At 36.0% G+C, this 16,439-nt stretch overlaps 1 pseudogene; it reads left to right on the plus strand.

Moving 5' to 3' along the window:
• The window catches only part of LOC109062242, a 995,865-nt pseudogene that overhangs the window by 845,042 nt on the left and 134,384 nt on the right, over positions 1-16,439 (plus strand).

Consider the following 16,439-nt stretch of genomic DNA (forward strand, 5'->3'; position numbering starts at 1 on the left):
GGATGCAGGAGAAATGAGCAGGAATAAAGATCTGAGTGACTTTGACAATTGTTATGATAAGGTGACTGGGTCAGGGTATCGCTAAAATGACCAGGCTTGTGCTTTGCTTTCTGTCAGCAGTCGTGAGAATTTACTATGGTCTGAGGAGGGACAAACCATAACGCCTGTTTCACACATACTCCGTCTGCAGTGCGTATGCAGTCCGTTTGCGTTACGTATGCGATGCAGAAACAGCACGGACTCATTGTGCTTTCACACAGGATGCGTTTGCAGTCCGCTACTGATCCGCGGCTTTTTACCACAAACACAACATTTGTCCATTATTTTGATTTAAAATCATGTAAAAAAAAAAGTAAAATAATGTAAAATAATGTAAATAAAGCTTTTTCAGCATTGTGATACTCTATCACAGTACAGTAACAGTCTTTCATAGACATTAGTTTAAACTCAAATTTAAACAAGGTATCAGTAGCGGATCTAGAGATTTTTTCCTGGGGTGGCATGAGGTTTCAGGAGGGGGGCCATGGACATTATTAAAATGCTACGGTTTTCATTGAATGTGTGTTGTTCTCTACACTACATTACATGGAGTGGGAGTCAAATCAGAGATGTAGCTGGGGTTGGTGTGGGTCTTAATTTGTGAATTGTGGAACCTTTCTCTGCAAGATGAAATGAAAATGACATCTATTATTTTCAGAAGACTGTCAGTTTCTTCAGAAATACAGTGATATAAAACACCTGCACCGGTTTCGACTTTGACACGTGCAGTGCTCATGTTTATTCAACGAAGTTAAAGCCTTTTGGAAAATCTGTTTGTGGCTGTCAGTTTTGATTTTGTCGTGGACAGCCACAAATAAATCAATGTATGGGAAACACAAATAAACTTACCTGCATTAACACACTAATTTGATCTGGGTGTCTGTCTTTAAAGTGTTCTGTTACTACCATGTACCTCAACATTTTCATCTCTCCAAGTAATTTAAGAGAGCGCATCTGCGCACCTTTCAGATCATCAAGAAGCGGGTTGACACGGTACTACCTGGTACCGTAACATTTTCATTTTTTTTAGTAACAACTTGGTACCGAAGTACAGGGTCTTTTGACAACACTAATATTAAACTTAATGATCACTTTAATGTAGCTTGCACTCACTGTTGTACACGGAAGCAGCTTCGGGCAGATGACTTGAGCCCCTTTCACACTGCGATTCCGGCAAATACACGGGTAATGCGTCCCGGCATTTGTACCCGGGTCGCTAGATTTTGCACTTTCACACTGCCAGTGATTACCCGGAATATGTGCGTGCGTTCACACACAACCCATAAAGGTCCCGTGAAGACACGTGATATCAGGGTGTGACCTGTAATGTACGAGTCGAAAACGCTAGGCACGTTAACTTTCACTGAAGCTGGTGAACGATCTCAGCGTCAGCGCGGATTAATGGAGGAACTAACTGATCTCTGCTTCGTTACAGTTTGCACAAATTTGTTTCGTCGCGAAACGTTAATCTGCCTTCAAAACACGCCTAAAGAGTCGCGCGATAACGTGCGTCATCACTACGACACGGCATTAGATCTGGCTTTGTTCACACAGCGCTCGTTCCGGGACTGAACCCGGCAATGTTACTAGGTCTGCAACCCGGTTCAATCCAGTAATCAATTCCGGGACGTGGTTGCTTTCACACAGAAGGCGACCAGGCAATGTTACGGGAATATTGCGGGTCCGACGTGCAGTGTGAAAAGGGGCTTTATGGAGGTCAGCGCTGCACATGCGCATGCGCCGCTCAGAAATGACAAACGCGGGTGCTCAGGGGAGAGTTCAAAACAAAACAACATTCACTAATTAGAAGTACAAAATGAGGATTTGTAAAGAAGAATGTCCGAGGATTTCAATATAAGTTAAAGTCAGGAAATTTGCTTCCTTTGCTCCTGTTAACAAACATTGGTTTTCACGAGACTCACCAGCGCATGCGCAATGCCGACCTCATACCTCATTCCCTCGACGCTGCTTCTGTGTACAACTATTAGCGCAAGCTACATTATAGTGATTATTAAATTTTGAATATGGACATTTTTCTTACAAAAATGCATTGATTCGCTACAGGAGGCCTTTGTTCACCCCCTGGAGCCGTGTGAGACATTTTTTTTTTATGGATTGGCGCTTTTTATTTAATTTCTTTTGGACTGATGCATTGTAACACCTGCTCAGTGGCATTAAACAGCTTGAAAGATTGAAGACAATTTTTAAAATAACTCAGACTGGATTCGTCTGAAAGAAGAAAGTCATATACACCTAGGATGACTTGAGGGTGAGTAATTTATTGGCTAATTTTCATTTTTGGGTGAACTAACCCTTTAACCACCAAGTCTCGAGTCAAATCAAATACAAACCAATCAACAAAACAAAACGATTCCTTAAGCAGTCACTCGAGTCCTGAATAAGTTGTCAAGTCAAGTTGGGACATGCAGCTGTGCCTAATGTTGGTGAGTCCTTGAGATTGCAGGTTGAGAACCACTCAGTACCACATAGGATGTTGTAGGTGGGGAGTAGTGAATGAAATTTTCATTTTTCTCTTCCTAACCCTCATTACCACCAAGGCGGAAGTGCACTTTAGACAAATCAAGCAACTGTTCCCCCAGGACTGGAAAAAATAGCAAGTCCACTGCTCCAGATGTGTGCTCAAGTCAAGTGTGTGTGTGTGTGTGTGTTCCGTACTCACTGGTGTGAGTGTGTGAACTCGGAGGGAACGAGTCTCAGTTCGGAGTCAGGAGTTGTACCATACTTTGGCAAATGTCCACAAGTTTCACTTTTTCACTTTCAAGTCGCAGTACCCAATGGCGGAGAGCTTCCCTTTAAACAAGGCAGTTCTGGCCATCACAATTGTCCAGATAATGATTGAGCTGGGTGGAATGAGTGGATTTCTTCTGCTTTTTGTGGTGTAAGAACAGCCCAGTTTCATCACCTTTGATTTGCTCCTCTTCATCCCCATGACATGTGCATTCCAGATCTAAAACACAAAAATTTAAAATTACAAATAAACCTATACATTCTAGAACTGCATGATTAAAGATAAATTGAGAATCATCTTTTTTTTCTTCATGAATCTCCCACAATTCTAAATAGACAATTAAACTAAATGTCATGTAATACTAAATGTTCTGACAAAATATTAATATTAATGCTGAAGTCTATTTAAAAATAATTAATTTTAGTGACATTTTTAAAGCTGTTAGAAACTGAATAAACGATTCAATGCCTCAGTCATAAAGGCTTCACTAGTTTCATTACTGGATGAATCAGTGTTTTTGAAGGATCTCTTGAATGAATCATTTAATGACAAACAGTCACTTGTTGCCACCTACTAATGTAATAATGTAACTGACAGAAACCTTATTTGAAGCATCAAAGTTACCTTTAAAAGTGGACATCAGTGTTTATATCCGAACTATAAACTTTTATCTTAGTATTTCTGTGATGATTTGAATGATTGTAATACATTTTTTCTACTGCACAGTTTCTGTTTTTCTGTTCCTTACATATACTGTACATGATAACTGCATTCTCTCTGTGGGGCAGCAGCAGTGCCAACACAGAACTGAATGTTTGCTATGATAAAACATTGTCATTTAGAAATAAGATTACTTGGGTGTTTAAATCAAGATTGCAATCTTTTAGTGATTTATTGTGCAGCGCTACCGATTTCTGTGTAAAATAATAATAATAATTAAATAAAAATTAATGAATTAATATGTACAAGTATGGGGTCTTATTCTAAAATTAGTCTTATCGCTTAATTTTTACTTTTATGGTCAACTGATCCTGAGCTTGTCATCAACTAATACATCGTGCACTATCCACATAACCCCAAATACTGGATCAAGAACCCCTGCTTTGACATTAGCAGGATCAGAGGATGGCAGGATTCCTTGGTCTTTGGCTGAGACATTTTTTTACATTGACAGGGATGCCTTTCCTTCTTTCCGGATTTCTAAGTGATGGTTGAGGGAGAGATCACAGCGAATCACAGCACTTTCTCTCCCTGTGTGAGATCAGTGGCATCGGCAAATGGCTTCAGAATGCTGACCACTTCTTTAATCTGAGCCCACACTCTTAGAGTGAAAATAGCTGTGGCTGTGGGAAAGTCTAATTCCATTTGAATTATGTCCAAATTATGTATTTTTTCTGCATTTCACTGCATGGTTTCGTCCCGTCTGTATGAGTCACTGAGTGAGAACAGATGGTAAACTGGTAAACCAAACCAGATGATTTGGTCAGACACTTTTAAACACATTTTAGTTTTGCTATAGAAAATCATTCATAGAATATGGCATGTCACCATATTCTAATTTGTTGAGATAGTGAATTGGTGGGTTTTTGTTAAATGTGAGCCAAAATCATCACAATTAAAAGAACCAAAGACTTAAACTACTTCAGTCTGTGTGCATTGAATTTATTTAATACACGAGTTTTACAATTTGAAAACTTTTCTCAGACATTCTAATTTATTGAGATGCACCTGTACTTTTGCTCTGAGGTATCTTGAAATAAAAGCGATTGTAATGGAGATTAGTACTTGCTGGAAGTGACCTCTAGGTGTCACTGTGTGATTGTCGTGTTAATGTGTTCTTACCAGTGATAGAAACACTTCAGAGTTCTTTGGCTGCAAGAGAAACATGTTCAACCATGAGGTTATCTGCAATGTTGCCAGATGCCTTCATTAATAAAAAAAGGGCAAATCCTGCTTTAAAAGTCCCTGAAATGTCGCTAGATGACGTCATGGGCTAATTAGCATATTCATCACGCCATATTCTTTTCATTTTATAGTCTATTCCTATTTTAACACAGCCAAACTCACAGTAAATCTGTTCTCAATGATGTATTTTTTTGTGTTTCTGTTGTCACACAATGTGATCCATTAAGACTAGCTATATCCAGTCACTTCCATGCTCTGCTCTGCTAGAATCCAGATTTATGAACACGACGTCATCTGACGATCACCATACACAAGTTAAAGATGACGGCACAACGGTGTTGTGATTTCAGCTATATTCACACATGAAATGATAACGAGAAAACAGAGAAAATGTTATGTAGCCTCAGGGCGTAGCAACCGGGGGGGACGGGGGGGACACGTCCCCCGCACTTTTAGAAACAGGTGATTCTGACCCCTGCAATTTTGGATCCAGCGTGAAGTATCCATTGATCCAGCGTGAATATTTACAGCAGTGTTCTCTGATTTGTTACTTAGATTGAGTGAACTAACATTCAGCCAATCACAGAGCAAATCTTGTTGCTGTTGTGAATTTTCGTTCGTTCATTCCCTTTGCTAAATTGCTATTAGGCCGTCTGGGATAAAATGCACCCCAGAAAAAAGCACAGGACGATTACATCCTTTTTTCAAACACACACTGTAAGTATGTTACAGTATGTCGCGATGACACGAATCACGCGATAAAGTTTTCATGTTATGATTTAACCTACAGTAACGTCAAAAGACAACAGAACCCACATGGACCTCGTCACGTCGCGCCGGATTCAGTGTGTTAAATGCTCTCCTACGTACAGTATAGCGTCTGCTAAATGAGACGTAACAAAACTATTGGTTTCTGCTGTTCTCCAAGCCTGCAATTATTTGATCCAAAGTACAGCAAAACAGTAAAATTTTGAAATATTTTTACTAACCTACTTAAAATAACTGTTTTCTATTTGAATAGATTTAAAAATATAATTTACTGAGATTTCAAAAAACACTTATGATGATTTTGAAAACAGCGGAGTAGAATTTCTTCAGGTTTCTTTGATGAATAGAAAGTTCAAAGAAGAACAGCATTTATCTAAAATAGAAATCTTTTGTGAAATTATGTCTTTATCATCACTTTTGATCAATTTAAAGCATCCTTGCTAAATAAAAGTATTAATTTCTATAATTTCTCTTCCAAAAAATAAAAATTATACTGACTCTAAGCTGTTGAATGATATAGTGTATAAAGTTGCAAAAGCTTTTTTATTTCACATAAATGCTGATCTTTGGATCCTTCTGAAGGAGAGGATGAAGTGGATGCCGTCGCCCTGATCATATCCTTCCTTCTCTATATTAGTTATTTAATTAATATAGTGTGTGATTATTAATTAAGTTATTGATCAGTATTTAACCACTTGGTTTGATGCAAGAGTGGAAAGCGTAACAGTAAGCCTTTACAGGGCTGAGTCTATTTCCTTCCCAGGTCACAAGGCCATGTCAAAGAGGTCAGGACGACCTCCCATCTACATGAGACACGAGAGATTGGACAACAGACTGTGATATTAATGTATCTGCTTGATATTAAGAAATCCTGTTCTAGCCTATATTTCTACTCTCTAAGATGAGACTTGCATAGTGTGTGTGTAACAAACCATACTGATAAAATTCTAGCTAGGGCTAGGCAGCCTTGAAGTTCTGATAAGTTCTCTGCGTATGTGTGTTAGTATCTGTCTGTACAGGGAGAAGCTCAGATAGTCCCAGGACAAACGTTCAACTGCCTATGTCCAGCGTATCAGATATACGTCTTTGGAGCGACTTGTCACCAGAATAGTCGTCAGAAGATATGCTTCAAGCTTGTGTCCATATGTGGAAACTGTCGAAGTTTATCTAGGTTTTGGAACCAATCAGAATTTTGCTGACTTATGCATTGACGCAATTAGTTCTCTGTCAAGAGTATAATTGTTGGTGATTTTGAGTTGTACGCGGAGCGGCCTACGAACTTCATCGAGAGTACTGAAGCTGACTTCTGCTGATGAAACTGCAAACCATGTTCTTCAGTAAATTTTTCTTTAATTGAACGCATCTCTGACTCCTGGTCTTCATTGCGACACATCTGGTCCATGCAACTAGCCCATTCTGCCCCGCTGCCTTCTATTCATTGAAGAATACTGAAAAAAATTTAGCTACTCATCTGTTTTTAATATTGATATTCAGCAAATCAGCATATTATAATGATTTCTGTAGGATGTGACACTGAAGACTGGAGTAATGATGATGCTGAAAATTCACCTTTGATCACAGGAATAAATTACAGTTTAAAATATATTCAAAAAAAAAGCAGTTGTTTTAAACAGTAAAAATATCTCACAAGGTTACTGTTTTTACTGTGTTTTGGATCACATAATTGCAGGCTTGGTGAGCAGAAGACATTTCTGTAAAAAAACATTAAAAATCTAAAACTGTTGACTGGTAGGCAATATAGATTACAGAAATGTTATATTGTAATGTTATATATATATATATATATATATATATATATATATATATATAAATTTCTGTCCCCCTCACTTCTGAAAAGATGGCTACGCCCCTGTGTAGCCTTATGTCTGCCTAAAAAGAAAAATAAAAAACACATCAGATATCGCCAAAAATAACCCAAAACATTGATAAGAGTTGCAGCAACAACAATGAGTAAGTCTCTTAATTTTGTGATAAAATCCCCAAACTGACAACTCTGGATGTCTGTGAGGCTGCAAGACAGTAAGAAAAGTTCTGGCAATAGGTATAGGCTATAAAAGAAAATTGTGGAAACAAGAGCATGACTTATGATATTGGAATGAACAGAGAGCACATGAAGGGGGAAGAAAATAAACTGCGCTGTGAGTCACCATTTAATCGTCAATGATAAACATCTGACAGTGTACACACAGGAAGTGTGTCACCCACCTGGTCTCTTCAGCGCCTGAGCTTAATTTGAAAGACTTCCAAGAAGAGAATGGCACCCATTTGGTGGAATGGCTTAAGTAAATATTTTAGTACTAAATTAATGTCAGGTTGTTGTTGTAATGTAAATCTTTTTAACCATACTTGAGTGCCTTTGTCTTAATTTACTGTATAACTGTTTGTTTGGAATGTAGCTACACAAATACGCCATACAATACATTTATATTATATCAAATTTATGCGCTTATATTTACATGATGAGTGCGACAGTGCTTGTTTAAGCGTACATGCAGACACAAAGGAAGAAGGGGAATGGTAAAAATCACAAAACTGGTTGTGATAAAATAATTAGATCCAGATGCACAGCTTTAGATGGTTTTAAGATGTCTTGAGTCCAAAAACAAAAGATCAAGACCCAAACTTGTCGTAATTGTTTAAGTTGGTCTCCCAGCCTTGCCTTGCAATTATTACAAAAAAAGTGTTGTTGCTGTCTGAAATAAAATTAAAATATAATAATAAATAATGTGTATTGTTATTTCAATGTGCTAATTTAACACATTTATACTCTTCATATGTGTATGAAAGGCTATGAAATGATCACTTCTTGGTTGTACAAATGCAATATATGAGTCAAGATATGTGTGTTTTATGATGTATATTATGACGTACAATAAACAGTGTCTGGAGCACGCTCCCAAGAATTTCACTCACAAAGGCACATCTGCTGTGGTGATGTTACAATAAAAGTGATTTGATTTGATTTTATAACATGTATGTTCGTCTGTTGAGTTAATTGGTGATGTTTTTTATGCTGTTTGTTTGATCTGTAGATTTTTACAGCACTTTCCTGTTGTTTTTTTTCATATATTTTTGTCCCACTTTCCCCAGACATTTATAACTATCTGTTCATTTCTTTTCTAGGTGTGTCTGGTTCAGACAGAGTCTCAGTGTCAGTGATGGAGGGAGATTCGGTCACTATACACACTAAACACAAAACAAAAAAAAAAAAAAACAATAAATTATTAATTTAAAAACAAACAAAACTCTCAAACCATCAAATCACAGTTTTATCTGCACTGATGTTCAGTGTAACAAAGATGCTGAGAGATTCAGAGGCAGACTGAAGCTGGATCATCAGACTGGATCTCTGACCATCATGAACACCACAACCACAGACTCTGGAAAATATAAACTAGTGATCATCAATGGCAGTGATACTGAAAAGATATTCATTGTTACTGTCACTGGTGAGTAATTTTTAAAAGCAGGTTATTTACTGTGTGTTTAAGTCACATCATTGTATTTATTATACCACAGACACACACAGATCTTTTTCTCTTCATTACCTGCATCATCCAACAGAACAGAATTACTTCTATATGAACAAAGACATATCCACAGTTACCTTGATATTTAGCAATTTTGCAGTTAATTTAATTTCTCCTGAATTTCTCAGGAAATTGCATGATTTTTTTTAGTTATTTTTCACCCCCAAAAGACCCTCCAGCAGCTGTTGGTTTGTGTTTCAGGTGTTTCTGCAGCTAAACGAGGTGAAATAAGTGTGAAGGAGGGAGAAAATGTTACTTTAGATCCCTTTGTTATAAAAAACCCAGTTGATTCCATGAGGTGGTATTTTAATGACACTCTCATCACTGAAATCACTGAAGATCAGTGTAAGATCTGGAGAGATGATCAGTGTGAAGAGAGATTCAGAGACAGACTGGAGGTGAATCAGACTGGATCCCTGACCATCAAGAACACCACAACCACAGACTCTGGAGTTTATCATCTACAGATCAACAGCAGCAGATTCAGCATCATTAGGAGCTTCAGAGTTACTGTCACTGGTGAGTATCAATTAGTCATTACAATTTCAGAACACATAATTTTTTAAAACTGACAGTAATTTTAATCACTTTCCAAAGCCACGCCTCCTCAAAAACACACGAACATTGAGAGACCGAGTTGGTGGAAGGTTGAATGCAACACTGTCGGATTCCCCGGTGAGAAAACATTACAGTACAAAGCGCATAATATTACAATAATAATGCCTTCCATTCTCGCTCGGTCTGCAGTAACGTAATGAATGCTCTGACTGAACAGGTATGCAAATACACACATTGACAGGCAGACAGTACAGCCTATCGTAGTCCTCGGACCGAGGGATATGATTGGATGAACATTTTATGGTCCTACATTTTCCATAGACAATAAAAATATATTTAGACCACTTAACTGAGTGATTGCTATCAGGATGTGAAGAGATTTTCAGCCAAATCACCTACCCAGCCTAGCCCCCTCAACGGGTTAAACACATGCATGTTCTTCTCCCAAACATATCATGCGTAAGTTGTGCAAATCCCCAAGTGTCAGATATCTCTGACATTGAGGAGCACACATCTTGAAGCATTTTGTCCTGGAATTCATATGAATCCTTTACTGTCCTCTAGGGGGTGCAGTGCAAGTTCCCATTCGAAAGGTTTCAGGTCCTCCTTCAGGAATACGTGTTACTGTTTTTCGTGGCAGGATCGGCCGATGTGATTTGATGAAGGCGCTTTGCAAAGGGCAAGTATTACAAACATATATTATAGTGAGAGGAAAATTAAGTTAGTGTTTAATTGTCTGTGTGTGATCATTTTTAAAAGGAGACAAGATGAAAATTAAGCTCGGGCATCTGTCAGAAGTCCAAGGATGAGGTAAAACACTGTAGCTTACTAGCATTATGAGATTCTCAGCTGTGCTTGCTTTCACTGCAGATGTGTGTTTGTATGCGTGTGATGTGGCTTGATTCATGTCATTTATTCAGATATCAAACACTGAATCACCATTAAATCAGATAAATATACTATTTCTGCTCTTATTATGAAATGATCACTGGCTGATGGCAGGTCTTCCTGTAACAGTAACACCTTCAACCCTAACAATGTAATTTACATCAGAAATCATTCAGATGGGTGATCACTGGCTGATGGCAGGTCTTCCTGTAACTGTAACAGGTTCATTCCTCTCTCTGTACTCTTTCCCTACAGATGGAAAAAGGTCACGTGATCCGAGAGTATCCCAAGTGGTTCATGGATCTGCAACATTATTTTCATTCTTCAGCTTTAGCTGTTGAGCTGTTACCTAAAATACTTACTTACTAATCATAAAGCACATTTTACATGTTGTGGAAATAATAACCTACCTGTTACTAGAAGCACATATAATTAAGGACATTTAGATCAGAACATTACTAACATTACCTGCATTAACTGCAGCTTATAAACCTGGAATAACATTATATTTATCATCTAGCATGCTTGTTATAATAAGTGCCTTGGTTTATGGTTATGGGTTAGTGTGAAGTGCTTGTGGAAGTGATGTGCTTTCAGCTGAGATGTTCTCAGCAGATCAAACAGAGGTTGAGTGTTTCTGGAGTGAAGCTTCTGAAAGAAACTCGTTGAGATGAAACCACTAGGTGCCGCTTATTAACTGTTAAACTTTCTTTCTACATTATTTGTATTCAGTTCAACAATAACCTATTTTAGCATTTAGTTGTCTTGATAAATGCCTTGTGACAATAAGATGGAAACACTCAGTTCAGCATTTAACCATGAATTTACACAGATATAAAAGTGTATAAAGCTTTAAAACAAAACCTACCATGAGATCTCAGGACAGTCACCATTGCTTCATTATTTAATTTACAAAGTGTATTAAATGGACAAATTCAGTGTGAAGAAGATCTGTGCTATACTGTCAGTTTTTATACATGCTGTATTAATGTACTGTATTTGCATACTACAATGTGCAAAGTGTAAAATAATTAATCCACTTGTTTTGCTTCAAAACAAAATTTGTATCGTGCTCTAGCGCACAACTGGAGAGTTTGGTTCATTTGAACTCATTAGAATTTGAAATCCTTATGGAGAAAATTAATTGGAAAAATACTCCCATAGTATATGAATCTGATTGTCCCTTTTGCATTTTATTTGCATGTTAAGTACTGTATATCATATTTGCTGTTGTTTTTAATAACAGAATGTGGAAAAAAAATGTAACAATCTGCTGTTTTAAATAAACTGTTTGAATGTTATCAATGATCATTATTTAAGCAAATTATATTTTAAGAGAACAGATTGCTTGGAAAGCATTTACCAGTGTTAAATATTATACTATATAGTTGATATTTATATTTTGAATTAGTTTTGAGTCATTTGTATATTTTCTGTTTTCATTTTAATTTTAATTCAACTTTTAGTAATCTGTTTTTTGTAATTGTTATTATTTAATTATTTCGATATATGTCAATATTTGCATTAATTTTATTTCAGATTTAGTACCTCCACATGAACTACACAAAATTTTACCTTGGCAACTAACTGATAAAAATAAGTTTATTATTATTTTATGTCAGTAAACTGAATTACACACAATAGCCATACTTAAGTTAGTTTCACTGATTAAACACAAATTCACTTGATAATGTTGTTAATTAAATTATGACCTGCAACACATCAAATATTTAATTGCTGCATTAAATGATTGCAAACGAAAAGACAATGATATTGGATAAATTTGTAAACGTTGTTAATTAAATTAGGAATTGTAAAGTAATTCTAGATATTTGTTTCCTAATAACAAATTTGTAACGTGATGTTAACAAAAAAGTGCAGGTTTTGAAAGGGACTAGCACTTCTGATTACTATATTGATTCATTTAAAAAATAATTATTATTATTTAAATAATAATAATAATAATTATTATTAATTAATTAATTAATTAATAAACAATTCAAGAGAATACTTCGCCTTCGGAGGCAGCATTCCAAGGTAGGATGGCATGAAGGCATGTCCAAATCCAATGTTATCTCCACTTCTTGTCTCCTGAGAGGCCTTCATCTGATCGATTTTGAAGGCAGCAGAGATGTACCCTTCACTGCCTTTGATATCCCACAATCCTGTGCATTCCATCCTGTCACATTTGAGCTAAAAAAAACAGAGATGGCGTCTGAAAGTTGCATTTGGTGGTCAGTTTGTGTTCTGACCAACTTTTTCCACTTTTGATGTTACTTCTAGAGAAAAATCAGTGTTATAGTAATTTATTAAATATTTGCTTAGTTATCACCAGAGCTCATTCTATTTTGTTGTAGATCAACAAAGTGTACGGCTGCCTCAGAATCATGTCCAAAATCTTATGTCCAAGAGTTTTGTGAGGTGCCTTCCTGCACAAACGCTTTCAGACACAGCAAAAGGTTCAGTAATAAAAATGATTGGGGAAACCTGTGGCTCTTACGTAATAATTTATATACTTTTGCTTCATTACATTTCTTTACAAGGTACACCATATAAACAAATACTTTTTACAAAGTAACAATTAAGGGGACATTGGATATTTGCCAAATCCAGTCACATATAATGCAGCTGCATATAACACAAATGAAGTAATAAAGATGTAGAAAAGAATACATATGGGACAAATATTATTTGAATTGCTCATGGCTTTTATTGATTCTTTAATGTTCTTAAATATCTTAATTTAACTAAGGACTAGTCCCTGGCTTAAGATAAGACCCGTTTGTGAAACCAGGCCTTTGAGTTTTTTAATCTAATCAACATGGACAAATATGGATGCTTCATGTAATATATTTTTATTATTAGTGAAAACATAGTTAACAGAGCATGAAGAGTAGCCATGTTTCATAGGTCACAGATGTTTTTCAGAGAACTTGTTCATGTCTATTAGACACATGGACAAAAAAATTAAATAAATAAATACCTCATTCTTATTACTTCTCTACTTTAATAAACACCGTAAACAGCAACCGTTCACGTGTCCGCGCTTAATGCGCATCTCGTATATGAAAAGCATTTTAGGGGGCCCCAGAACTAGAAACTATTAGAACTATTAAACAGCACAGTGCCTGAAGGTAAATGTGGAGATCCAACTCCACATATATTTATATTCAGTGTATTTATATTTATTTATTTTTCCAGAAAAAAAGGTGCCAAAGATGCACTCAGGTATTAGTGCAGTGAAACACAAGTCATGATAAAAGAGCTCAAAGACTTGTTGAAGCAAGTTTAAATGTTGTGGTATAGCAAATGTGTTTTTATGTGTCGTTTAGGTTTTGGTTAGGGTTTAGTGTTGGTGGTACGTTATTTTTAAATATGATTAACCTTTTAGCGCCATTAACCTTTTAGCAGCACTCATTACAACAACCAGCATAATAAAATGTTGCCAGATTCACGTTCATCTGTTTTGGATAAAATGAGCACACATTTATCACCACTCACTGGATATTTTACTTAGAACGGGTTAGGTCAACTACACAGCCATTCAGTGACATAACACAGTGTATGAAGGCACCCCTTGGTTTCAGACTGGATTCCAAGCCACTGCAAAACTTGTGTGTAATGATTCCAGAGCAAATTCAAGTAGGCTGTAGACATAACCAAGTAAATGAGACTACATGTAATGACCACAGTGCCTATTTTTCGATAAAAATGAAGTCTACGAAAAAGAGTAAAAAAACTTTGTTTGCTGTGTCCAAAAAAAAAAAAAAAAAACATCCAAAAAATGCACTGAGCACTTTTTTATAATAAAGAAGTTTGCTAGTATCTCGACATGAAATCCTTTCTTTTGATACACACCAAACAAATTTCAAGTATTGAGTTGTTTACTCTTTTTCATAGAATTTATTGATCAGTTGTCATATGTGGATTAAAGCAAGTACAAGATCCTCCTTTTTCTCTTTTTCAATAGAGATGGAATCATAATTAATTTACTCCTTTCAATTGATCCAACAGGTGCCATATAACAACAACAACAACAAAAGGTATTTCTAAATGTCCATTTAAAGAGCTGTAAGGATGACTAACAATCAATCAGAGCCCAAGAGGATGGAAAATCCTCATGAAAACCTTTCTTTAAATCCATACAAAAGTAAGAAATATAATGGTGACAAAGCATTTTCATCTGCTCTCTTTGAAACATCTCAGGCTCCTTTATATACTGATTCCTGACCATGTGCAACAAGCAATGAAAGGTACCTCTTTTATGTTATTCCCAGTTTTTATCCTAACAGTGATAAGATTAATGACACTATATTTTATCAGCCAGTTTTATTTCTGCTGTGTCCAACCAGGTAGCACCACACAGAGTGAAAATTTCACTAAACCAAAACCTTGCTCCTCAATGCACAGTAAATAATGAAACAAACGTAAGAGATGATAGACTGATGTGGAACTTTACAAACATTCGATATTGACAAATTCTTTAAAAAAAAAATATTTCAAAAACGAAATCATGAAAATAAGGTATGTGTCTTTTATTTTTACGCTCTCCGGCTGTGGTATGTTGCAATTATGACAGAATGAGCTATTTAAGAGAACTAGTTCACATACTCTTCTGATTGGCTGCAATTTTTCTGCATTGCACAGCATTTTTCACTTTTGATGTGAACAGAAAAATTGCTTTTTGCTGCAATTAGGGCTGTAACCACCATAGACATTGAGGGGGGCAATATTTAGTTGGTCTGAAAGCACTCGTAAATGTCAAATTGATTGAAATGACCAATCAAATCAAAGAGGACTGACTTTACTGTTCACGGAAGCTTAGCATGGATTCCAGCCCATGCTTCAGATTTAATGATAAAAGAGTGAAAAGTAGCTAAAATGTAATATTTGACATCTGTTTTACAATAAAAAATTTTCTATGACTGACAGTAATATCCAGTGATGCAAGCTATTTTTTGTCAAATTTTGGTGTTTGGAATTGAAATTAGGCTATATCATTTATGTAATTCATGCAATATCCTTTGCAATTGAATATGAGAGATAAGAAACATTAACAAAGTCATTTTCGCCATATTTGGCATATGATTCAGAGTGAATGGAAGAATATTTTAAAATAAAAAAAAAATTATAAATAAAAAGGTCTATTACATTTGTAACACCACCTAATCAAACCAAATAAAAAAAAGTCTTCCTCCAATGTTTAAGATATGGTTACGGCCCAGGTTGAAATTATATCTTCTTGGTATTAATTAAGGAGTCAGCCTTTGATATTAAAGTCCCTGCATCCAAATAAGCCAACTTATCTATAAAGTATGCAAAAAGCATTATTACACGCCAAATCAGTAGTATGTGCGAATTCAACATGGCTGATGTATTCCATCCATTTATTCCATTTATACTACACGCATGCGTATTTTATCAATGATAGAGAAGTCATCAAATGCAGCACATTCTGCTTTCCAACAAAGGTATTGCATTGGCTGTTGTTCTGTGATCAGGTCTAATGTCTTGCTTGAGTTTTCTACGATTATAGGTTATAGAATCAGTTTCTAGATGATATATAGCCTCTTCTAGAAATGGTTCGGCATTATAGTGTCTAAACAAGAATCACACTGACATTAATTGAGAAAAACATTTTTTTTTTTTTCCTATTTAACATTGATAATGTTTAAAAGGAACTACTGGATATTTAAAAAAATATATATATTGAATATTATGTAAATCTTCCTAGCATTTCTTGGTAAATAAAGCTTAATGATTTGAATTGATTGAATTAATTCAATCTTCTTTGCAGGCTGTGCCCCCCAAATGAGTTACTGTAACGAAAATGAATAAAACAGCGGTCATTCGAAAGCAACTTGAGCCTCAGAACCTGCACACGATTGCAGATGGCACCCCCTTCCCCGTTTAATGATTGGATAGTTACAGCTTATCAAACTGGTGTACATTTATTCATTTAATAAGCGTCAAATAAGGAA

This window comes from Cyprinus carpio, chromosome B22 (genome assembly GCF_018340385.1).
Source record: "Cyprinus carpio isolate SPL01 chromosome B22, ASM1834038v1, whole genome shotgun sequence".
NCBI classification, from domain to species: domain Eukaryota; kingdom Metazoa; phylum Chordata; class Actinopteri; order Cypriniformes; family Cyprinidae; genus Cyprinus; species Cyprinus carpio.